The sequence below is a fragment of the Phascolarctos cinereus genome, unplaced genomic scaffold (genome assembly GCF_003287225.1).
Source record: "Phascolarctos cinereus isolate Bilbo 61053 unplaced genomic scaffold, phaCin_HiC Scaffold_4;HRSCAF=312, whole genome shotgun sequence".
Lineage (NCBI taxonomy): Eukaryota > Metazoa > Chordata > Mammalia > Diprotodontia > Phascolarctidae > Phascolarctos > Phascolarctos cinereus.
This window is the reverse complement of record NW_027555847.1, coordinates 547,729,479-547,756,115: the sequence shown is the minus strand read 5'-3', so window position 1 is coordinate 547,756,115 and position 26,637 is coordinate 547,729,479. Positions and strand designations below refer to the sequence as shown.

The 26,637-nt window shown below is 37.7% G+C and overlaps 1 protein-coding gene across 2 annotated transcripts in view; it reads right to left on the bottom strand.

The window, feature by feature from the left end:
• RIPOR2 (RHO family interacting cell polarization regulator 2) overlaps window positions 1–26,637 on the bottom strand; it is a 262,145-nt gene that overhangs the window by 150,741 nt on the left and 84,767 nt on the right. The window lies entirely within an intron of this gene.

Here is a 26,637-nt window from a genome sequence, read left to right as displayed (position 1 = left end):
TGGAGAGGTGAGCTGAAACTAACAAAATGATCTTAAAGTTTTTCCTAAGGACACCATGAGCTTGAGCAGGAAGAAAAATAAATATGATGCATATGTATGTGTGTGTGTGTGTGTGTGTGTGTGTATGTGTGTATTAGAAAGTTAAGGTTGGGAGAGGGACAGAATACATTTAACTTTATTGCTTAACTTGAATACAATATAACAATGATCTAGATTTTGTGGTCAAGGTTGGCCTAATTCATGATGTTTGTATGTTCCTAAGGTTGCTAGACCTGAAGCTTTCATAAAACAATTTCTAAATGTAAAAAGAGGCATTTAAAATTTCTTCTTCAAACTATCCTTTTAGACTTCTGAACTCTGATTTTCCTTATTTCTGAGCTTTTATATTCCTTCAGAGGAGAGCAAACTCCTTGGAAGCAGAGAGTTATAATTTTCTGAACTCAGGTATAAATTATTTACACACTTCCCTCTCCCAAAACAATTAAGTACTTAAAAGCTTTTCTAAAGATTTACTCTATGCCCTCAACTATTAGTGTTTTCTGCTTCCATTTTTTAATGGGACCTATTATTTCATTGGTATAGGAAACTTCCTTTACCAAAGCAAATTAACACCTGCTCTACAAACATATAGTCTTAGAGAGCTGTCCAGGACTTGATGAAGTTAAGTGAATCTCTTCCTTCTTTAACTTTCTTTTCCATTTGGCCAATTCTACTTTTTAAGCAGTTGTTTTCTTTTTCCAAGCTGTTGACTCTTTTTTTTTTTTCATAATTCTCTTGCATTGCTCTCATTTCTTTTCCTAGTTTTTATGCCACCTCTCTTATATGATTTTTTAGCTCCTTTTTGAGCTCTTCTATGAGTTCTTTCTGGGCTTGAGACCACTTCCCATTTTTCTTTGGGGTTTTGCCCATAGGTATTTTGATATTGCTGTCCTCTTCTGAGTTTGCGTCTTGATCTTCCCTGTTACCATAATAACTTTCGGTGGTCACATTCTTTTTTTTATTGCTTTTTTGCTCATCTTTTTTGGCCTTTTCCCTTTCTCTTAAATTTGAGCTCTGCTCCCATGTTGGAAGGGGCTCCATCTCAGGCTTCACATGCCAAGGGCTGCAGGTCCTGGTTCTTTACCTGGTGCTACACTGATATTGCCCTGAGGCCCACAGAGGACCCTGGTGCTGCACTGAGGTGGTAGGGTGGGTGGGGGTGGCTGGTGCTGCTGGAGACCATGGGGGTGTGGCAGCTTACCTGGTGCTGAGCTATGGTCCTAATGCTGAGGTCTGGCTTAGGCTGAAGCCAGTGAGGTGTTTCTACATTTCCCTAGGGCTATACTGAAGCATGTGGCAGTCTGGCTGCTGGCTGCCTGTTTGCCCAGGGCTATGCTGAAGCACAGTGGCAAGGCTGGGCATGTGGAGGTCTGGCCACTGGAGGTTGCCTGTTTGCCTAGAGCTATGATGAAAGCATGGGAGTTCTTAGAACTGGAGTCTGCTGGTTCCCCTGGCTATTCTGAGGCATGTAGGGGAGGGAGGGTTGTTGTCATTTGCCTGCACTACCTCACTGGGGCTCAGGATCTCCCAGTGATTTTCTGAGGTGGGGCTTGCTGCTGGTTTGCTGGGATGCTTCCTGTACTGGATTGCTTTCCTCTTTTACCTGAGTGAGACAGACCTTTCTTGCTGATTTTCCAAGCTTCTTCAGCAAAAAGATTGTTTCACCCTATCTTTTTTTTTGCTGCTTCTGCTGTACCAGGATTTGTTTTAGGGTACTTTTTAATAGTTGTTTGAAGGTGAATATGGGAGAATTATGGTATTTGCTGCTTACTCCTCATCTTGGCTCCCAGAAGTCCAAAAAACTCTTCTTTCTTCAAACAACAAAAACAAAAACAGAGAATGATGTCCTCTGGTTTTTTTTGGTCCATTTTAAAGGCCACGTTGAAGGATGTAACCTAGCTGGATGAACTATCTGGGAAGCAGTCAATCATCCCTAAAGTGATATTAATGTGTCAAAGGGAGAACCAAGATGGTAGAATTCAGAGTTCACTTCTAAACTTGTCAGGGAAATTTAACACAGCATTAAGGAGTTATGAAAGGATTCAGTACTAGACTTCTCCCTATATATATATACCTTATATACCCTATATAAGTTTTACTTCAAGACACATTTATTTAACTTCTGTGGTGAGCAAAAATGACATTACATGTTTGCTCTTTCCCACAATTCCAATTTCATGACAAAAGAATGGGCTGTGGAGAATATGGAAATAATACCAGTGAACATTAGCATAGTGCTTTGAGGCTTACAAAGCACTTTAGATACCACATTTGATCCTCTCATCAACCTTATGAGGTAAGTGCTATTATTATCCCAATTTTAATAATGGGGAAAACTAGAAATAGTGGCAGAGTACTCTAACTGTGACACCATCCTAGCAGCCTTTCAGATTGGCATTTTTTTTCAGATTGGCATTCTTGGCCCAAAGCAAGAAACATTTATTTCAACAAGAAAAATCCCCTAGCCATCATTAAAGGAAAGGCTTAGTGCAGTTGGCACAAGTATCCAGCTGGTGTGGTACAAAATAGTGGTGGTGCTTGTACAAGATAGAGTACAGTTAATCTATTCCTGGATGTTACTTAACCACTGTAGGGACCGGAGAGGGGATGGTATAAGCATTTATACAGTGCTCTGCACTAAGAACTTAAAAAAAACACCTCAAGTATTTCATTTTATCCCTAGGAAGTAGATGCTATTATTATTCCCATTTTGCAATTGAGGAGACTGAGTCAAACAGTGGTTTAAGTGACTTGCCCAGGGTCACACAGCTAGCAAGTGTCTAAGGCCACATTTGAACTGAGAGTTTCCTGACTCCAGGCCCACCCTTCTCTCCATTTTGCCACCAACCACTTAAGTGGGGGTAGGAATGAGAAGGCATTAGGAACATGTGTTGCTGCCACCATTAGCACCCAACATGCCACCCCTCATAGCATCCAAACTTTTCTGAACTCTGCATGTTCATATACTGTCCAAATCTGGAAGATATGGTAATTTGATAGGAAAATTCAGTGTGTACAAAAGTATTTTTTATGATTCTAGTGTTCTTGTATATATCTGATAATTGACAAGTCAATAAAAAAAGTATTGATATATCAAGTATCTACTAAATACCTACTGGTTGTGTTTAAGGCCCTATACTAGGCTCTGTTGGGAATAGAAAGCAATATAACACAAAGCATAGTTTCTGTCTTCAGAATTTATAATCTAGTTGTGGAGATAAGCCATATGTCTCCTCTCATAAAGTGTATCATATATGAACTTACATTATTAAAATGCCAAATATATAGACAATAAGTGCTTTAAGGGCCAGAGGACTGAAAGTCTTGTGACCTTTGAGTGTTCAGGAGTTTGAGCTACTAGGAGGTTTGGGAGTGGAGTCCATTCTGAGTTTTGTAGTTGGTCTACTATCAAGCCTTCTGAGACAAGAAACACTCTTCATGACCCAGCCTACCAGTATTTGTGACAGGGACTCATCTAGCAGTGATGCTGGATATGGATATGAATTTTGTGAGACCAGTGTTTTGTAGAAACTGTGTTAAGTATGAGTCTGTTTTCCCCAAGGAAAAAGATAGTATAGAATAGTGTGCCTCCGAGGGGTGTGTGTTTGTGTGTGTGTGTGTGAATATTTATAATTCTGTTCTTCCTATAGCTTCAAAGTAAATTCTGTTCTTACTATATCTTCAAAGTAAACATCTCTTTATAAAAACTAATTGATGTTCATTGGTTAAATGGAACTGTTAATTAAGAGTTACTTACTGAGAGTTGACTTTGGGGAGAATACACCAGAATGGGGGCTTGAACTGATAGCATTAGAGAAGAATAAACTCAACCCCTCAGATATATTCCTAGAACCTGCAGGGGAAAATGTAAGGCTCATTTCCATCCCTTTCTAGAGTTTTAGTCAGAAATTAGCACAAACGAAAAAATACACCAAATGATATATTGTATATACTATATATATTGTAGAATGGTAGTATGTGAAACTGCAAATCTCTATTATGCGATGCTTTTTTTTCAGGTATGTAATAAATTCATTATGTAACTTTCAAAGTTGTCTTGCTTCTCTGTCGTTCTTCCTGGTTTTCCTTCCATTCTCTTATTTGGGGGGGGGCAGGGGAAGGAAACTTTATTTCTACTCTATCTTTCCCTCCCATCTCTCATGGAAAAAAAAATAGAAAAAACAGACAAACCCTTGTAACAAATACAGAAAATCAAGCAAAGCCAACTCCTACATTGGTCATGTCCAAAAGTTTATAACTTATTCTACATGTCGAGTCTATCATCCCTCTGTCAGGAGATGGGTAGTATATGCTATAATATCTCTGGTACTGATGATGGTCAGTTATTACATTGGTGAGAGTTCCTGTCATCCAGGGTTGTTTTTCTTTATATCATTGTTGTTATTACATAAATTGTTCTCTTGGTTCTCTTCACTTTACTCAGCATCATTTCATGAAAGTCACCCCAAATATGTCATTTCATTTTATTCAATGACTCAAAGAACCCTACTTCTTCTTTACTGAACTAGTTTTCTCATCTCAATTTATACCTGTGAGTGATTGGTTGATTCAATAGAGATGTTTAGGATTTGTTCACACTGAGCTGATATCTCTGATTTGTTGATTAATGATCGGGGGAAATTTTTATGTCATAAAAAGCTTTGGACTTAGAAAGTAATAGGGTTTGAGATCTCACCCACTCTTAAAAATAGCTTCTATCCTAAGACTACAGATTAACTCTGAACTTGTTAATGATCTTTGGAATAGGCATTTCCTCAAATTTACAAAACAGCTTGAGTTAAAATAGGCTGAATTTTAAGTAATAAATATCTTTTTTTCCTAAAAATGATAGCTTACATTCTAGGCAATATTCTACTTGCTTGGAAAATGTAATTTCTTAGAATAAATGCCTTCAAATATAACCAATTTTTGTTTCCTATTTTTATCTAGAATGTTTTCTTAGTACTCAGAAATCAGTTTTTATATACTGAAAGAATCCATTCAGAAGTTTATAGTATAGTTTTGCAAAATTCCATCTTTCAAATTGGAATGCTATTTTTAGCTATCTTTCTCTCTTATTTTGAAATATTAACATAATTAAGTTTGCACCCTCATTCTGGACTATATTGATGCCAATTCTTCTTTGTAATTTCCCACATTCCAAGAGTTTCTTAAAGGTAAAGCATAGTTTAGATGTCAGCTAAAGCTTGCTCACATAGGAAAGGACTTTTTTTGTTCCCTTCTCCTGCCCTAGATACAAAGATTTATGATGAAGATTTCCGCCCCATACGTCTGAGGAGGCATCTTTCTCAACACAAATATTTCAAAGGGTATCCCTGAAATATTTCTTTAGAAAACAGTAACAAAATAACTCAAGTTTCATCTAACACACATCAAACTGACAAATATTGATAAAAAGATGGGAAAAAGTCTGTGTTGGAAGAGTTGTGGGAAGACAGGCACAGTAATACCCTCTTGGTGGAAATGTTCATTGTTTCAACCCTTCTGAAAAAAAATGGAATTTATGAAAAGAGTCACAAAATTGTTCATAACTTTTAACCCAGTGATTCTGCCAGTGGGCCTAAATCCCAAAGGTCCGTTAGAGAAAAATTCCTAATATATAGTACCAAAATTTTCTTAGATGTGTTCTTTGTGGTAGCAAAAAACTGGAAACTATGTGCACTCATTAGCTGGGGGCATAGATGAACAAATTATGATACATATATATATATATGTATATATATATACACACACATACATATATACACACACATATATGTTTGTGTAAGAGAATATTATTTCACTCTTAAAATGATGATTATAATTCAGATAAACACAGGAACCTTAAGAATTAATTCAGAGTGAAGAAAGCAGAACCAAGAGAATAATCTTCTTAATGTCTACAACATGTAAATGAAAGGATCAGTAAAAGGCAGCCAAGCTCAGATTAATTGTAATGAACAACCTTGGCTTGGGGAAAAGAGAAGACAAAAAAACTTCCTCCCTCTTTGTAGAGAGCTGCGGAACTACAGGCACATTATGGTATCAGTATTTTTATTTTTTTTTGGAGAGGCACTTGGGGTTAAATGACTTGCCCAGGGTCACATAGCTAGGAAGTGTCAAGGTTAGATTTGAACTCAGGTCCTCCTGATTCCAGGGCAGATGCTCTATCCACTGTGCCTCTTAGCTGCCTCTAAGACTAATAATAAAAACAATGACTGGCAATTACAAAGTGCTTAAAGTTTTGCAGAGTGTTTTGCACTTTGCTATAGCACAGCTGCTTTGTTGATCTGTTTTTCTTTATGATGGAGGGTTGATGTTGATTCATATAGGGAAATAATTCTGATATAAAAATAAAGCAAAAGGCATTGATTCGATGCAGGATCTTATTTTGACAGAAACTCCCCCTCCTCATCCCCCATTATGACTATGGCTAAGTGTGACGACGTCAGCAAAAAAGAGTATTGGCTCAAGTCCAAGGCTTGGTTCGGATGATTATTGAGCTATACGACCCTATATACAAAGTTTTGAAACTTAGTCCAGCAAGTTGGAATTCTGCCTCCACCATTTAAGAGCCATATAACCCTGGGCAATCTGAGTTTCCTCATCTCTAAAACAGGGATAATAATAGTACCTACCTTCCAGGGTTATTATGAGGATAAGATGAGATCATATTTGTAAAGAATTTTACAAACCTTAAAGTGCTATATAAATGCTAGCTATTATTATTATTTCTTAAGGCACTATCCTTTCTTCTCTCTCCATATAGACTCTCCTCAGACCATGGCTGGTAATGTAGTGCATGGGCTGCAATCAAATAATAATAGATTTTTAGGGAAGGAAGGCAAGAATGATCTAACTCAATGGTCTTGGAACCCCTTTACACTCTTAAAAATTATTGGCAACTCCAAAGGACTTTTGTTTATGTAGGTTACATCCAGGGGTACTGTGAGGTTCAAATGAGAAGATGAGTATAAAAGAAGATGAGTATAAAACACTTTGCAAAACTTTAAAGCACTTCATAAGTGCCAGTCATTATTATTTTTATTATTAGTCTGAGCCAACAGGCCTTCAGTCTGGTGATGACTTCTTTCCCTGATCCCTCTACTACATTGCTGCTGAGCTGAAGCAATGTTGATAGAGCAATATAGGGATGCTGGCAAATGTTTAACACCTTAGGGAGTGGAGGGTAATGTATACATGCTCTTATAAGTTGAATCTACATTATTAATACTTTCTTAAGTCTACATAAGCAACAAAATAATAAATGAAGATCTGATTTGTAGAGAGATTTCTAAGGTGTAAATGTTCATACTGAAAATTTAGCAATGGGCTCTAAAAGCCAGTTAGGACTGGCTCTAGCACACCACTACATATCAATCAATACTTATGATATTAGAAATTAAAACTATTTATGAATTCTTTAAATAATAAACTTATTGCATGTTGACACAAATGGCATATTATTTATGAAAAATAATTATATTTTTCAAAACAAAAATTTAGTGAGGAGTGATTATTTTACATATTTAAAAATCTCTTTAATATCTAGCTTAATAGAAGACAGCTAGATCATCATAACTGCTTCTGAATTCAGTCTGTTGACGTGTTGTTTTGGTTGAAATATATGAAGAAAGGTCATCTTTACACAGATAGGGAGTTGGAAAAGGAAGGCAAATAACATTTAAATATTATTATGAAAAATGCTTTTGACCTAAAGGACTCTTTGAAAAGGCTTCAGGGTTCCCCAACAGTTCACAGACCACACTTGGAGAGCTGGGACTCTAACTAAATCCTTAGTGTTGTGGGGTCAGAAAGTTCATCATGTCTATACCCTAGGAAGGCAATGTGGTCTAATGGAAAGCATATTGGTTCCAGTCCAAGGCTTGGTTCTGATGATTATTAAGCTATATGACCCTATACAAGGTCACTGCAACTTTTTGAAATTTAGTATTTTCATCTATAGGATGAGAATATTAATAATAACTTTCCAGGGAAGCAGTGCCATGGTCTAAAATACACTGTAGCATTGAGCTTGAGTTCAAGTGCCTGCTATGCCACCGACTTCCCCTCTAATAGCCTTGGGCAATGAACTTCAGCTCCTTCAGTCAGAGTCTTCTCATCAATAAAATGAGGGGGTTGGACTTGATAGTCTCTGAGGGCCTTTCTGATTAGAGATCCATGGTTTTATAAATAGCTCTTTAAATTTTGCCAAGAAGCTTACATATATTACCTCATTTGATTTGACCCCCACAACAATCCTATGAGATAAGTGTTATTATTAACCAGATTATATTTCAAAGATCACTATTCTCTATATTATTATACAGGGGAGGAAACAGGTTGAGAGAGGTTAAGTGACTTTCCTACAATCACACAGATAATAAGGGCTGGGGCAGGATTTGAATTCAGGTCTTCCTAATCCTAGAACTGTGACTTTTGTTCACTGTACCATCTAGCTGTCTCTAACACTACCTACTTCACAGGACTGCTGTAAGGAAAACTCTTTATAAATTTAAAAAAGCCTTTTAAACATGAACTGTTGTTAGTAATTTCAGTCTTAAAGATGGTCAGGTGCTAAGCATTTGGTTTATGCTAACATACTCTGAAGAACCTTATTATAAACCAGAGATGCAATTGATTTCGATGAAACCTTTAACAAGCAAAGTAACAGGATTTCCTGTGTGGCCCATTTGTCTATGTACAACTTGTCTATGTACAACTCTGTACAACTACTGGGAAACCAAATAAATGATAGAAAGTTACTTGGGGAGCATAAGTCTAGAACAAAAGGAACTGGCTGATTTTAAGGGATATTATCTTCAAATTCTAATAGCTTAAGATACAGTCTCTCTCCCCTGTAGGAATATACCAGAGTACTCATTAGCTGTCAGACTTTCCCCTGTTAAGTGCTGGTGAGCTCCTGACACTCACTCTTTGGTTCCTCTTATTCTAGGGTCCATGTAGCCTATATCCTTCCCTTATGACCACCCCACCACATAATGGACAAACTACAATTAATTAGATAAAATGTTATTTTGCACATTACATTTTATTTTAAAGTGTAAATTTGTATTGTTGCTCAGTCATTCAGTCATGCCTGACTCTTCATGACCTCATGGATCATAGCACACCAAGCTGTCCAAGTTAATGTTCATTGTTTCCATGACACTATCTATCCCTTTGCTGTCCTCTTTTTCTTTTACCTTCAATATTTTCCAACATCATGATCTTTTCCCATGAGTCCTGGTCTTCTCATTATGTGGTCAAAGTATTTAAGCTTTACATTCAGCATTTGGCTTTCCAGTGAATCACCTGAATTAATTTCTTTAAGCACTGATTATTCCACCAACAATGAATTAGTGACCCAATTTTTCCACATCCCCTCCAACATTTGTGACTTTCCCCTTCAATCATTTTAGCCAATCTGGTAGGTATAAAATGATATCTCAAGGTTGTTTTAATCTACATTTCTCTAATCAATAATGGTTTAGAGCATTTTTCTATGACTATAAATTATTTTGATTTCTTCATTGGAAAACTGCCTGTTCATATCCTTTGACCATTTATCAGTTGGGGAATGACTTGTATTCTTATGGATTTAACAAAGTTCTTTAAGTATTTGAGATGTGAGACCTTTATCTGAAAAACTGTCTATATAAATTTTGTGAGTTGTGAACTGATACAAACCATTCTGGAAAGCAATCTGGAACTATGCCCGAATAGTATTAAACTGTCTATACCCTTTGACCCAGCAATACCACTAGTAGGTCTATTTCCAAAGGTGATTAAGGAAAAAGGAAAAGAACTTAATTTTTCTAAATATTTATAGCAACTCTTTTTGTGGTGTTAAAGAACGGGAAATTTCAGGGGAATGGCTGAACCCATTGAAGTATATGACTGTGATGGAATACCACTATGCTATAAGAAATGATGAGCTTAATGATCTTAGAAAAGCACAGAAAGACTTGTATGAAATAATAAAGAGTGAAATGAGTAGAACCAAGGGAACATTGTATATAGTAACAACAATTTTGTTTTAAGAATGACTTTGAGCAACTAAGTGATTTTGACTATTAAAAATACCCAAATTAGTTATAAAGAACATATGAAGAGAGATACTATCTACACCCAGAGAAAGAACTGGTAAATGGAAGTATGTATAGAATAATTTTACACATATATACCTATTTGTATCTAGTGGTGGCCATCTCTAGGGTGGGGGAGAGGGAAGAGAAGAAACAAAGAAGAGGACAAAAGAAATTTACATGATAAATTTGTTGTATATTTAAAAGGAATAGCAAGTTGTACATAGTAGATTTGCAGTTTCATGTGCAATCATCTTTTTAAAAAACTTTTTAAATTTTGTTTTTACTGTGTTATGGAAATTCTTGTTTTATTCCCTAGATCAAAAATAAAATGTATTTTTTTTAAAAAAAGTATTGACTGATTTGATCTCCTTGCTCTCCAAGGGACTCTCGAAAGTCTTCTCCAGAACCACAATTTGAAAATATCAATTCTGTGGCATTTAGCTTTCCTTATAGTCCATTTTGCAGCCATACATTGCTACTGGAAAAACCATAGCTTTGACTATATGGACCTTTGTTGGCAAGGTGAGGTCTTTGCTTTTTAGTGTGCTATCCAGATTTGCCATAGCTTTCCTTCCAAGGAGTGATCCTTGAGCCCAAGAATAGAAAATCTGACACTGCTTCCTTTTCTTCTATTTGCTAGGAGGTGATGGGACCAATTGCTAAGATCTTTGCTGTTTTATGTTATGTTTCAAGCTAGCTTTTACATACTCTTCTTTTTTTTATTAATTTATTTTGATTTATTAATAATCACTTCCATAAGCTTTTGAGTTTTAAAATTTTTCTCCCCCTCCCTCTCTGCCTCTCCCCCCAAGATGGCATTCAATCTGATATAGGCTATACATATACATTCCTATTAAACATATTTTCACATTAGTGATGTTATAAGCAAGAATTAGAACCAATAGGTGGAACCACAAGAAAGAGAAAACAAAACATAACAGAAGAAAAAAATAGCAAATACTATGCTTCGATCTGCATTCAAACTCCATAGTTCTTTCTTTCGATGTGGATAGCATTTTCTATCATGAGACCTTTGGAGATATCTTAGATCCTTGAGTTGCTGAGAAGGGCTAAGTCTATCAAAGTCAGTCATTGTACAACGTGGCTGTTACTGTGTACAACGTTCTCCTGGTTCTGCTCACTTCACTCAGCATCAGTCCGTGCAAGTCTTTCCAGGTTTTTCTGAAGTCTACATTCTCTTCTTTCATCTCATCAAAAGGCTTCTTAATTCCTCTTCACTTTCTGCCGTCAGAGGGGTATCATCTGCCTATTGTAGATTGTTGATATTTCTCCCAACAACCTTAATTCTGGCTTTTGATCCATCCAGCCTGGCATTTTGCATGATTGCTTGGCATATAAGTTAAATAAATAAGGTGACAATGTACAGTCTTGTGGTAGTCCTTTTACAATCTTAAACCGATCAATTGTCCCATGTTCTGTTCTAACTGTTGCTTCTTGGTCCACATACAGGTTCCTCAGGAGACTAGTAAGATAATCTGGTACCCCCATCTCTTTGAGGACTTGCCACATTTTGTTGTGATCCACAAGTCAAAGGCTTTAGTGTGTTCAATGAAATAGAATAGATGTTTTTCTGGAACTCCCTTGCTTTCTCCATAATCCAGTAAATGTTAGCAATTTTGTCTATAGTTCCTCTGCCTCTTTGAAAACCAGCTTGCTCTGGAGGTAATTCTCAGTTCACATATAACCTTGCTGGTGTGTGAAATGAACTCAATTGTTCCGTAAGTTGAACATTCCTTGGCATTGCCCTTCTTTGGGCTTGGGACATACGCTGCTTTTTTCCAATCCAGTGGCCACTGTTGAGTATTACCAATTCGCTGGCATATTGAGTGCAGCACATTAACAGTGTCATCTTTTAGGGTTCTAAATAGCTCAGCTAGAATTCTATTCCCTCCACTGCCTTTATTGTTAGCAAAGTTTCCCAAGGCCCACTTGACTTCATTCTCTAGGATGTCTGGCTCTGTATCAGTAATCATGGTTATCAGTGATGTTAAGATCCTTCTTGTATAGTTTGGTATCTTTTTGACACCTCTTCTTTTTTTTGTGAGGCATTTGGGGTCAAGTGACTTGCCCAGAGTCACACAGCTAGTGAGTGTTATGTGTCTGAGGCCAGATTTGAACTCAGGATCTCCTGACTCCAGGGCTGGTGCTCTTTCCCTTGCCTACTCTTCTTAATCTCTTCTGCTTGTTAACTCAGGAAGATGAGTCTTTCTGAACTTCAGGACCAGCACCCTATTCACTGTGCCACCTAGTTGCTCTTTTAAAAATTTGTTGTTGTTGTTAGGTGGTGTCTGACTCTTAGCAACTCCACTTGGGATTTTCTTGGCAAAGATATTGGTGTAGTTTGCCATTTCCTTCTCCAGTTCATTTTATAGATGAGGAAATGAGTCCAATAGGATTACGTGACTTGCCCAGGGTCACATAGGGAGTATCTGAGGCTGGATTTGAACTCAAATCTTCCTGATTCCAGGCCCAGCACTCTATCCACTGCCCCACCTAGCTGCCAAGGTAAATTCCTATACTAATATTTTTGTTTTTGTACTATGTTATGGATTTTACTATTTTACTATGTTAAGTTATCCTTAAACTTTTTAAAAAGTGCTAGATCACTCCAGCACTCTTATGGTTTCAGGACCTCTCCAAGAACTGAGTATACCCATTCTCCCTAGCCAAGATAGTCCAGACCAACATAACCATGGATCAGAAACAAGATATTGCCCCCTTTCTGAATGGGCCTAATCTAAATGGTATCATCAAGCTAACCTCACAACCTGCTTAGTGTCAGTCTCTGGATATTTGATATTAACAGCATGTGTGAGTAAAGTTATGACAGGTAATAAAATCCCTGCTATACAGATAAGGCAACTGAAGTTTAGGCAAAGTAACAAACTTGACCATGGTCCTGGAACTATGACCATGTCACATACACTGATGCAAACCCTGAATCTCTCTTGACTCTCTCAAAAGTGCCCTTTATTTCTCAGTTTCTCATGTTAGAGAAATTGTAAGAAAAAGGGCATTTCCCCAGGAGAAAACCTATCTTTGATATCCTGCTAGGAGGCTTTTCATTCAGAACACAGCTACAGCTGGAATCTAGACTCTGAGCAGAGACTTGTCAAACTGAGCCAGTACTGGCCTTCTATAATAATTTTCCTCCCAGGCTTCTCCTCCCCTTTCCCATTCACGTAAAGAAGGTATGAATTGTCAACTTCCTCAGGAGTGGTACAGTAGAAAAATTCCTTTGTTCCCCCTCACCAATCACTACCCCTTAGTTCTTGGTTATCCTATCTGCTGTCTGCCTAATATCTTATTTAATTAACATTTAACCTTGAAACCTTTTTGCGTATATCAGTCCTCAGAAACAATAAGGAGTTTACACCCTGGATGAATTAATCAGACCAATATTTTATGTGCCTGCTAAGAACTTAGACAGAGGAAGGCTCCAGTCTTTTTGCCAAATGATCACGTTTGTAACTGAAGGGCTGAAAAGCCAACCAAGGCCCAAGCTCTATTTTTTCTGATCGTTGGACTAAATAACTATTATCTACTAGGGTGGAGTCAAAGCATCCTCAGGAGCCTTAGGCACTGGAGCAGGGAAGTCATATGGGCCATGCAGGGCAGCCATAGCATTAAGAACCAACTAACTGCTGGAGGAACCATCAGATGGAAAAAACAAAAAATAACAATAAATACTTTACGGTATATAATACTTTAGGAAAAAAAAAGTGTACCCTGGTTGAATCTTTTCCCAGAATGGCTAGGGAAAGCTTCATGGGGGATATGGGACTTGAGCTAGAACTTGATGAATTGTTATTGTTTGTCTTTCATTTTCAAAGGGAACCATGACATCAGGGAGGTGATTCCATGGCATGCAAGTGAATTGGATTTAAGTGAAGGAGGGCTGTGCAAAGAGATGGCCCAGGATGCAATGGGAGACCTTAACCTTTACAAGGTCTCAGTTTCACCTTGATGGATAGGCAGAGAGGAGAGAGAGAGAGAATGCTATCGACTAAAGGATGGATGTGTGAAAAGGCACCAAGATAAGAAGATAATGAGAGTAAAAAAGAATGTTCTGGGGACAGTGAGTGGGCCAGAAGCAGCGGTGGACTTATTATACAGGTGACTGATAAGAGACATTTACAAAAGCGGGTCAGGGTCATTATTTTTGGGGGGAGGCCCTACCCCCAGGCGAAGTTTGAATTGCTTCTTGTAGACAAAGAAGAAACATTTTAAGGTTTTTGAATGGGAGAATGAGATGATGAAAGTAGTATTTTTAGGAAAATCAGTCTTTCCACCATATACAGAATGTATCGGAAGCACGAAGACAAGTTAAGAGACTTTTACAATAGTTCCAGTCTGGTGTGATAAGGGCCTGAAACAGGGTTATAATAGACTGGATAGAAAGGGGAAAGCTCAGTAAGACGTTACAAAGGAAGAACATACAGCTTAGATAAGTGGTACCAGGCAAACACTGGTATAGAACAGCACAGGCTCAACAACCATTTATTGACTAAACTCACTCCACGTTCCTGAGAGGCCACATCATGACAAAATGCAGGTGGCAGCACTAAGAGATTTACCATCCCAGCTCCCTCCTTTTCCGTTTCCGTTTTTTTGCTTGTTTTTTATGGGGATCTTTGTTGGCTAGAAAGGGTGGAGAAGAAAAACTACGTACATGCTTACTTTAGGGTGCATTTTGTGTTCTTATCCTATATAAGGTGAGTAGTTAAAGGGGGTGGTCTGGATAAGAAGGAAATGAAAGTGAGTGTGAAGCAATAGACTGCTATATATATTAGAGGTTAAGGCCAGTCATCATTGGACTAATAACTTGAGAATTTACTTGCAGAGATATAAAATTGCTAGAAAAGAGGGTTGTTCTCTATGTCTAACAGTCAAGTAATAAAAAAGAGAGGCTTACCCCAGGCTATTCCTTCCCCTTCCTCAGGTAATTTACATATTTATGTTATTTTTTAAATTACTATCTGTAATTTTTATGCTTCTTATTTGTACTTTATATTTAGATAAATATATCTACATTTATTTATACTTTATACTTTCATACTTCATTGGCAGGCTGTTTTAATTGAGGCCAAGTGTTGCTAGGCATAGTAAAGACAATTTGGAGAGAAAGAAAATAGTTACTTCTAAATTCTTTACTCATATTACCCAAGCTCCAACTCATATTATTTTCTATACTTGTTTTTCTTTTTTTTTCCTCCAGCCTAATGGTGATGACAAATGAGATAATATTCGTAAAGCACTCAACAGTGCCTGGCACATAGTAGGTAATTAATAAATGCTTATTCCCTTCCCTCTCACCTGTATCCCCATCTGTTGCATTCTTGTCTATTTGTCAAGCTCTGACTCAAATGTCATCTCTTTCATGAAGCCTTCAGTTGGAGAACATCATTCCTCAGTTTTGTGTGATGTTATGCCCTTCCTGTAAGTTTATCATCTATTTCGTATTATAGCTATTTATATAAGTATTGTTTCACCCTTTGCTAGATTGTCAGCTCTATGAGGGAAGGAACCATACTTTATTGCTTCCAGTGCTGGGCCCAGTGTTCTGTGCTGTTTCTGGAATTGAACTGAAACTTGATAAGTGTTCCAGTTTTTATTTTGGTTTGGCTGTTGAAACTTGGCTAGATTACGCTTATGTTCCATGTGACATTTCATCAGCTGCCAGCATAGCGCCCAGCATCTACTATGTGGTCAACACTTAAAAACTGATGATGTTGAATGGGACTGGAAGAAAAGACGTCATCTAGTCACTCTTGCTTTAAATTTTGATGCTTTTGACTCCTAGGTCTCTGAGAGACAGCTTGGTGAAGCAAGCGGTAAGAGTCCTCTACTTGAAACCAAGAGAGAGCTGCATTCAAGTTCTGTCTTTGACTCTTAACAGCTTTTATAACCATGGACAAGGCATTTAACCTCTCTTAGCATCAGTTTTTTACTTGCAAACAGTGGACAATAATATTTTAGTATCTACATGGAACAGTAGATAGATCATTGGGCCTGGAGTAAGGAAGACCTGAGTTCAAACCCGGCCTTGGACAGTTACTAATTGTGTGACCCTGGGCAAGTCACTTAACCTCTGTTTGCCTAAAAATATGATGATAATAATAGGATTATTATTATTAAAGAATTATTATGAGGGTAAAATGAGATAATAATTGTAAAGTGCTTAGCACAGTGCCTGGCACATAGTAAATGCTATGTAAATGTTAGTGATGATGATGATGACGATTGCCATAGGGTTGTTGTGAGGCCTAAATGAGATGTTTGTAGGAAGCTATGTAAGTACTATTATCATCTCTCCTCCATAGAAGTCCTATTCCAATGCCTCAATGCCTCATGGGAATAATCCTGGGATCTCTAAGGCTATGCCAACATAGGGCATAGTCTGTCCGGTTCTACCAAGCTGGCAAGTTTTTGAGGATGGGCCCAACAATGAACTATATGTCTGCTTACTGAGGAAAAGCTCAGCTAAGGTTGAGAGGCTTACTATCAGGTTGTCTTCAGGGTGAGGAATTCTCTGGCTACAGCAACAGTCTAATACTATCTACTAAGTTACAGAAGGGTGGCCATCTATTTTAGTTGAGGGAGTCCATATATCAAGGCAATTACAGATACTTGAAGTATTACTACCTCAAGGAAGCTCTTAAATGACAATATAATTAAGGAAGAAAGACCTCCATGAATTAGTCACATACATAATCATGCACTTTAAAGTTTATGCCTAAATGGTGGCATCCATGAATCAGGGAGCACCCATGTATTAGCGTTAATGTGTGATCACAAATACTTTACCTAATATGACAAGGTCCTCCATTTCAATCCTCCAAAAGATCTATGATTTCATCTGTGTGGATGCTTTTTCTACATATACTGATTGCAAATCTTCTTCACCTTAATACGTGATTTCACAAGTTGCTGTGGCCAAAATCTCCATCACTTGGTGGTTAATGTTTTAGGGATGAGCCCCTTTGACCTTAGCTAGGCTGGCTTTTAGAGAATGTTAGGCCACAAGTGTGGTAGCATTTCCTAGAGCTTGGACTCATCCAAAATAGCCTTTGAAAACTCAGGGTCAACTCCATGTCATGATGAGACAACAGAGAAGATTGTAATGGAGGATTATGGGCTCTATAAATTTTCAGTGGAAAAACAAAATCTGAGGATAAATGTGCCTCACAGAATAGATATATCCACTCACAAATCTATTATTTTCTTTCTTCCTTTTTCTTTCTCTTTCTTCTTTCTTTTTCTTTCTTTCTTTCACAAAGGTCTTCAAGTACTTAAAAACTGCAGGAAACCTGGTCATTTCAGGGGAATAAATTGTTCCCTGGATATTTTAGGATCTGCATAAAATCATTGAAAGGAAGAAAATAACAGTCTTGAAAATGAGTTTCTTGCCAAGTCTACAAGAGAACAGATAACCTGTTGGTTTTGGACTTTTTAAAGCTTTTCTTCTTTTCTTTAAAAATTGCATTTTATTTTTTTATAATTAATGAAAGTCCACTTTCTCTCCTCATCTCCCCTTCCCCTACCTCCCCACCACCCCCCACTGAGAAAGCAAGAAAAGCAAAATCCCTATTACAAACATGTAGAATAAAGCAAAATAAATCCCCACATTGATTTTGTAAAAAATATATATATACTCAATCTGCATTCTGAATCCATCACCTCTCTAATTGGAGGTGGGTAGTGTGTTTTATCATGAATCCCATTTCTTCTTTACAACTGCCAGGAGAAAAAAGATGGAGGGTAATTTAGAAAGATCCTGCCTTGGAGACATGAGCGACTAGGCTCAAGCTCTGTCTCTGATACATGCCAGCTACATGACTTTGAGCAAATTACTCTGCCTTCTAGTGTCCCCAGGAAACTTGCTAAGAGTATTAAGTTATAGACAAGTTAGTGAGATCCATTGCTGGGAGGAGTTTTTACTTTGAGAGTTCCCATAATGATGAAATCATTGTTCTAAAAAAAGAAAAAAAAGCTTCTAGGAAGGTCAGGCTCTTTGTGTCTGTGGTTCTTAACTCTTGTTATATTTGAAATTCTAGATCCCACCCTCCCAGCAAATATAAGCATGTAGGTTACAGCTGGTATACTCAGTGCCATGTGGGTTCTTAAAGACAGGAACTTTCATTATTTTTCCTCTATATATCTACCACCTGGCACAATTCCTTGACCATAGTAGGTGCTTAATAAATGCTTGTTGAACTGATTTTGAGTTGGTTGGTTGTTTTTATAAATAAGCTCTCTGTAGTAGCATCCTCTTAGCTAAGATAACTTTTGAAGTTGTTCACATCAACATTCCCCCCTCATATTTGTAAAGCTCATTTTACTTTTCAAAGCACCCATATATAATTTACTCTCACACCTTGGAAATAGCTTCATCATAGTGATGACTAATGTTTCTGGGAAAGAAAATTTCAAGGGACAATTTATTGGGAAATGTAGAAATAGTGTGTTTACAAAAAAAAGCCTAAATACTGGGGAATTACTGAACAAATTATAGCATATGGATATAATGTAATATTATTATGTAATAGTGAATAATGAATAAGGAGAATTCAGAAAAACATGGTAAAACTTGCATCAAGTAATATAGAGTAAAGAAAGCAGAGTCCAAAATCAAACAAACTATCCCTTTGTATTAATCTGTAAGTGCCTAGACGTAGAGGATATATCTGTGTTTTTCATTCCATAACATGTGGGTGGTCACTAGGGGAAATTCTCCAGAATTATATTTCTTAGAAGGTTGTGTATGAGTCCATTGCTTGGTCACATCACTAGGTGATGATTCTGGATGTGGAGGAGCTACTATGTGGGAAATTTTAAAAGGAGCTGGCCAGAACTGCAGTAGTATAGATGGAAATGGCAAGAATAGAGCTGTGGTTGAGGGAAGACAACCTTGTATACAGCTGTGTCTGGAACACGAGGATGATTGTAGAGCTGTAATAAGAGCTGTCAGCCATTTTTCTGGACCAGTCAAGGGAAAGATTTAAAGAAGCAATCAAGCATCTACTCCATGGCTTGTCAGTGCAAAGCAATCATGTCCTCTTGCTATGTTTGGGAGTTAAAGGGATTGAAAGGGATTTAGTTTATAAATCCCCTGGAGGTGTAATAGATTTCACATTCTTTTGAAAATGACAGCTGAGATTGTTTTCTATTTGATTTACTCCCATGTTATTATTGTTCCATGTTTTAATTAAATGGTTTTTTTTTCTATTGCATTTATGTGTTTCTGACATGCTTAGCAATATAATGACACATTCAGTGGAGGCTCAGCCTAAGTTCAAGATAGTTAGACACCCCACACATCATACAAAAAAAAAACCCAACATGGTTATAGCTAAGTACATTACTACAAAAATAAAGTCAACAGTGAGTGACAACAAACTCTGGCTCAGGGGTGGGGAATCTGTGGCCTCAAAGCCACATGTGGCCGTCTAGGTCCTCAAGTGTGGCCCTTTACCTGAATCCAAACTTCACAGAACAAATCCCCTTAATAAAAGGATTTGTTCTGTAAAACTTAGACTCAGTCAAAAGGCCACACCCGAGGACCTAGAAGGCCATATGTGGCCTTGAAGCCAAAGGTTCCCTACCCCAACTCTGGCCAAATATGTCAGTGTTAGTACAGTATTATCAAAGCTGATGGACACATACCTGTTTTCTATTAACAACTGCTACTTGCTTTTCAGGGAATATACATAATAGGAGGTTTTGAACAGAAGAGTGGGTATATCTTAAGAACTCTTGTTTTAAAACAAAATCTTTCAATACATTAAATATTAAAAGACTGATCTGCTTGATCTCTTATTTCCCCTCCCATCAGTGAAGTTTGTCGTCGTCGTTGTTGTTGTTTTGTTTGTTTTTAGCAATGAAAACAACTAGTCTCTAGAAAGGCTTGGAGGGCACATTTAAGTCTTATGAGTGTCTCGCAACATAGTAGATATTTAATATGTTTGCTGAATCAAATCAACCTTAATGGTTTTAGGCAGCTAGGTGGCACAGTGGATAGAACAGTGGGCTTGGAGTCAGGAATACCTGAGTCTAAATCTGGCTTCAGAAAGTTACTAGCTGTGTGACCTTGGGGAAGTAATTTAACCCTGTTTGCCTCAGTTTCCTCATCTATAAAATAAGCTTGAGAAGGAAATAGCAAATCACTCCAGTAGCTTTGCAAAAAAACCCCAAGACACCCAAAAAAATACAACCCAAATGGGCTCATGAATATGACTGAAAATGACTAGAACAACAATAGTTTTAGATAAAGATATATAAATTCAACCGAGCAAACATTTATTAAGTGTACACTCTGTTCGAGACAGAGTTCTCTATGACTCTAACTTGTACAGCAGATGACAATTTGCATTGGGATAGAGAGTGCCTCACTAAGACCAATGAAATCATAGAGCTGAACCTCCAAATTTTTCAAGTCACTATAGCAGGCACTGAAGATACAAAGAGGAACAGCAATATGGTTCCTACCCTTAATAAACTTAGAGTCTGTCAGAAGAGGTGAGGTACATGTACAACTAGAGTACAACAGAAAGTACATCATCTACATATATATAAATACTTTATAAAATTATTAAATTTATAGGGGAGGTTAAACAGAGTGGCCTGGGATATTCAGTGAAGGAAGGATCACTTCATAGAGCAGGTGGTATCCCAACTGGGCCTTGAAGGAAGAGAAGGATGTCGATAGGATGAGTCATGAAGTGGGTTGGATCTGTTCTGGGCATAGGGCATAACATGTTCAAAGACAAGAAGGCTGGAAAGATAGGATAAGATTAAAGATGAATGAGTAGTCCAGTTGGGTTGTATATACATGAAAAGAATGACATGACTTAAGAGGGGTAAAGGTTCCAATCAGATTGTGGAGGGCCTTGAATGCCATATTCCCAGACTAACTCACATAATTAATGTTAAATTACTGATTTTCTTATTGGACAAATGAGATATCAAATGACTGGGCCATTTGAGATGAGAAAATTATGAATTTAATGATTTTGAAACTTGATTTGATTTTAATTATTGTTGCCACTGGCAGTGTGCATCTGAACAGTTATGTATGGCTTTCATTTGAATCATTATGTGTGATGAAGTAATCATTGTTCTTAACCTAGGGTATATGAACCTGTTTTCAAAAAAATTAATAACTATATTTCAATGTAGTTGGTTTCCTTTATATATTTCTATTAATTCTATTTTATGCATTTAAAAATTTTATTCTGAAAATGGGTTCATAAGTTTCACCAGACTGCCAAAGGGGTCAATGACACAAAACTATTTAAGAACCCTTGGCCTATAGAGAAAGAGAAGCAGTGACAATTACTGGGAGCATGTCAGAATGGTACAGAATTAAAAGGTGAAGCCAAGTAAATAAATATCGAAAATTATAGAATTTTAGAACGACAGAGTTGGAAAGGACCTCAGAAGCCATGAAATTCAACTTATACCTGACAAAGATCCCATATACAATAGCATAACAAGTCAGCTACCTTCTACTTGAAGAATTTCATTAATAGAGAAATCCCTACTTCCCAAGACAGTCCATTCACCTCTGGGAGAGCTCTGATTATGAGGAAATTTTTCCTTACATCAATACTGAATCTGCTTGCAGGTCATCTTGCTGCTTGTCTTACATATATAATAAAGGCAAGACTGCAGCTAGGTGGAAGGAAGAAATGGCCATGACCTCTGGGGTAAGCTTTTGAGCTTTCTCAGATTCATTTGTGTACTAAATGCCAAAGGTTGTTGGGGACCTGAAGAATTGAGATGGAATGAAGCCATAGAATTCTATAGGGTTTCTTTGGCAGAAACTCTCCCTTCTGCATCCCTATCCCTCCACATTCCCATTCCCAGTTGGGTTTTGTGGCATAGCATTCCCATGTGGGAATTAAAAAGGCATTATAAGATTTTCATACCCTAAGTCACATAGACGATCGAGATTAAAACTACCCCTGGTGAGCAGGAAGAGTGGGTGTATGTTGGGAAACAAGTATACAAGTTCACAAGAAAGTGTAAGTTAAACCGTAGATTTATTTTCTTCATGTCCAACTTAGCTGGCTCTTCTGAACCTGACCCTCGGTGGCAAAATCTCTTCTTTTTGAGGGGAAAATCTTATCGCAACTAAGGCTCTGAGAATAGATAGATTCTCCTTCTATGGGAACAGTTAGCCAAAAGTTTTATCCTAGTTTGCTGGATGTGAAGTTGTTTCTTTAAAAGAGATAAAGCTTAGCCTCTGCGCTCTACCAAAAGGAAAATGGCAGATCCCATCTTTCCACTTATGGAAAAAGAGGTTGCTCCATAGCTGAGCACTCTAGCTGACATCAGAGGCACAGACAAACTCCCAAACCACATCTAAATATAAGCTCCTTGAGGGCAGAGGCTCTCTCTTTTTTTTTTTCTTATTTGTGTCCCCAACACTTAGCACAGTGCCTGGCACATAGGTGCTTAATAAATGTTTATTGAATTGAATCTCGAGTGAAGCTGCATCTGATGGTGACCACAGGACCAGCTGAGCACCATTTGATAGTTAACTGCCCAAGAACAACAGGAAACAAAAGACCAAGCAGAAACAACACTCTGCGTCCACATACCTGGTGGAAACTTTACATAATACAGGATTACTGGTGAATATTCCTAGCAAAACCAGTATGAGGACATTACCAGAAGACATAAATGACCTTGAGTATTGGAGGCCTGAGTTACTGCTCCATACATGTACACTGGCCTTTCATGTTTATTAGATGTGTTTATTCTTCCCACTGATGTGTATTTGTAGAAGGGTATGCCCCAGGCTTGTAGGACAAATGTTTTATTGTTACTGGTACACTAGAAAGAACATTAGATTTGAAACCAGAGGACAAAAGAGAGAGGGAAAGGACACATACATACAAAAATATTTTTAGTACCACTTTTTTTTTTCTGCAAAGAACTGGAAACAAATGCTCATCAACTATTAAAGAATTGCTGAACAAACTATGGTATATAAATGTAATAGAATGTTATTAAACCATAAGAAATGATGAAACAAACAGATATAAGGAATCCTGGAAAGACTTATATGAATCGATGCAGAGCAAAATAAGCAGATGAAGAGATCAATCTATAGAATGACTACAGTAACATGAAGGGAAACAACTTTGAAGGATTTAAGAACTTTGATCAATACAGAATGACCAATCATATTTCCAAACTATTGATGATGAGGCATACCTCTACCTCTTGGAAGAGGGGTGATGGATTAGGTAGGGAACCTGTGACCTTGAGGCTGCATATGGTCTTCTAAGTCCTCAAGTGTGGCCCTTTGACTGAATCCAAGTTTTACAGAACACATCCTTTTATTAAGGGGATTTGTTCTTTGAAGTCCTTTGAGTTTCCTTCCAGCTGTAGATCTATGATTCTATGACCAAATTCTAACATATTCCCTGCCACACTTGGCAAAGTGAAGAGTTGTATATTTTGATACTTCTGTGGATCTGTGAGCTCTTAGGTGAAGGTCTTCCCTTTAATAGTGGACCTCACAACCCATCATGCTTTCTCATCTTATGTGACCTTTTTCCTATATCCTGCTGGAAATCTTTCACAGGGAGTTAACTCAGTGTTCTGAGAGCTTTCTTGTAATGTATGTGTGTGTGTGTGTGTGTGTGTGTGTGTGTGTGTATATGTATATATATACATATACATATACACACACACACATACATACACACATACATGATGATGTTTCAGTTGTGTCTGGCTCTTTGTGACCCCATTTGAGGTTTTCTTGGCAAAGCTACTGGAATGATTTACCACTTCTTTTTCCAGGTCATTTTATAGATAACAAAACTGAGGCAAACAGGATTAAGTGACTTGCCTAGGGTCACATTGCTAGTAAGTACCAGGGGATGGATTTGAACCAGAAGGTGAATCTTCCTGGCTCCAAGCCCAGCACTCTATCCACTGTGCCACCTAGTTGCCCATGTGCATATGTGTGTATGTATAGGCATATATGTAAATATGTACCACTTTTGCCAAAAGTATCTAAATACTGAGGTAAAGTTAGTTATGCTTCCCTAAAGCCTTACTACTCTTGGTGGGGAGTGGGGAAGAAGCCTTCTCTATAAGAACACTGCTCCTATAAGTTCCCAGACCAAAGCACCCCTCCTTAGATACCGATTCCCTATATGTGTTATTTTCCTCATTAAATTATAAGGTCTTTGAGGGCAAGGGGATTCTTTTGCTTTTGTATTTGAATTTCCCCAGTGCTTGGTACATACCAAATGCTTAGTAAATGTATTTTCATTCATTCATTTGTTCATCTCTCCATCCATCCATTCATCAGAATAGAAACACAAGTATTACTATGCTATAGATTTATGGATACAGTAGGGGTGTGTCAGTCATATGTACCAAAGTCTACCATCTATGGAAGTCTGTGGGAATACTGGGATTTGATATTATGTGTCTTGCTTCCGTGTTATGTCATTGTGAAAGACTGTTACACTATATAGCAAAGACCAAAGTGAAGTAGTCCCTACCTCAAGGAGCTTACATTCTATCAATCAATAAGACTTAGCAAAAGATTGGGTGTGTAGTGGGGGGAGGGGGTAAGGATGGAAGAAGAGTAAAAGATGACTCTCAGAGTTTGAGCCTGGGTGACTGGGAGGGCAGCAATACCACTGAAAGACAGAGAGAAAAAACAGTTCTGTTTTGGACATGGTGGGATTTAAGGTTCTGATGGGATATCTAGGTGAAGATATCCAGCAGAAATTGGAGAATAAAATTCTGTATCTTAGGGAAGAAGTTGAACTCAAATATGATGTTATTACTTAAATCTCTTAATTTTCAATAGACACTATCTCTTAAAGATTGGAAAGAGACAGGGAGATAAATTTGATACAATGCATGGTAGGAAGAATACTGGACTAGAGAGACTTCTGTCTTCCCGTTCATACTCTCACCTAGCTCTGGTGAATTCACACTCCTAGGGTGCTGTGTTGGTCATGCCCTTTCTGGTCAGGCAGGACTCCAAAGAACAGATGAGAATTGGGTTTGGAGCTAGAATTGCTGTGAAGGCTAGCCATGACCCCCCTCCTATCATAAATTCTTGGAGGTCAGGGATTGTAAATCATACTGATTGCTTTACCTCTCCAGAGGTGAACTGGAGAGTGTTAACTGCAGAGAGTCAACACTCAATAAATGTTTGTTGTTGGCTATAAAATAGTTTCCTATCAAACAAATAATCCACCCCCTGCCTCCCATAATCAAAAGTATCTCCTCTTCAGTCAAGGGCTATAGAGGCATTTTCTTACTCTTCTAATTAAAACTCTGGAGCTAACTTGGCTTATAAATATCTATTTACTGGCTCCTTCCCTGCTGCCTACTAATGCACTCATGTCTCCTCCATCCTTATAAAAATCCTCACTTAATCTGACCATCTCCACTATCTACAATCCTATACCTTTCTTTGCCTTCTCAGATAAACTCCTTGAAAAAGCCAATTTTACTAGGTGCCTCCACATCTTCTTTACTCACTCTCTTCTAAACCCTTTATAATCTGCCTTCTGACCTTATCTATCATTCAACTGAAACTGCTTTCTCCCAAGTTACCAGTGATCTCTTCATAATTAGATTTGACAGAATCTAATGACCTTTTCACAAACCTTATCCTTCTTGATCTCTCTGTAACCTTTGACACTGTACATCACTCTCTTCCCTTGGACTTTCTTACTTGGTAATCTTGTTAGCTCCCATTGATTCTATTAGTTTACCTACACGAATGATTCCCAAATCTATACATCCAGTTCTAATCTCTCTCCTGAGTTCCAGTCTTTTATCATCAGCTGCCTTTTAGATATCTTGAATTGGCTGTCCCATGGAATTTAGCATGTTCAAGACAGAATTCCTCTTTCCCCTTAAACCTAATCCTCTTCTGATCTTTTCTGTTACTGTTGAGGACACCGCCATCTTACCAGTCATGCAGAATTGACAACTTTGGTGTCATATTTGATCCTAAAGGCAATAGGGAGTCATTAAAGCTTGGGTGTGTGTGTGTGTGTGTGTGTGTGTGTGTGTGTGTGTGTGTGTGTGTGTGCGCACTCATATGCAGAGACGGGAACGTTACCTTAATACAGTGAGACCTATGCTTCAGGAAAATCATTTTGGCAGCAGAGGATTGGAGTGATTGGAGTGGGAAGAAACTTGAGGCAGGGAGATCAATTATATATTTACATATACCATAATTTTGAAGGCAAAGACAATTTTTTACTTAGGTCTTTATATCTCTGGTGTCTACCAGGTTATCTTGCACATGGTGGATTCAACCCATGTTTGTTAATTGGGGTTTTTTGGAGGAGTATCAATTTTTTGGGCAAATTAAAACTTATTTATTTTTAACATTAAAAATTTTTTTCATTCCTCATTCTCTCCCACCTTCCCACCCTTCCCCTACCCATTGAGAAGGCAAGCACTATTATATCAATTATACATATGA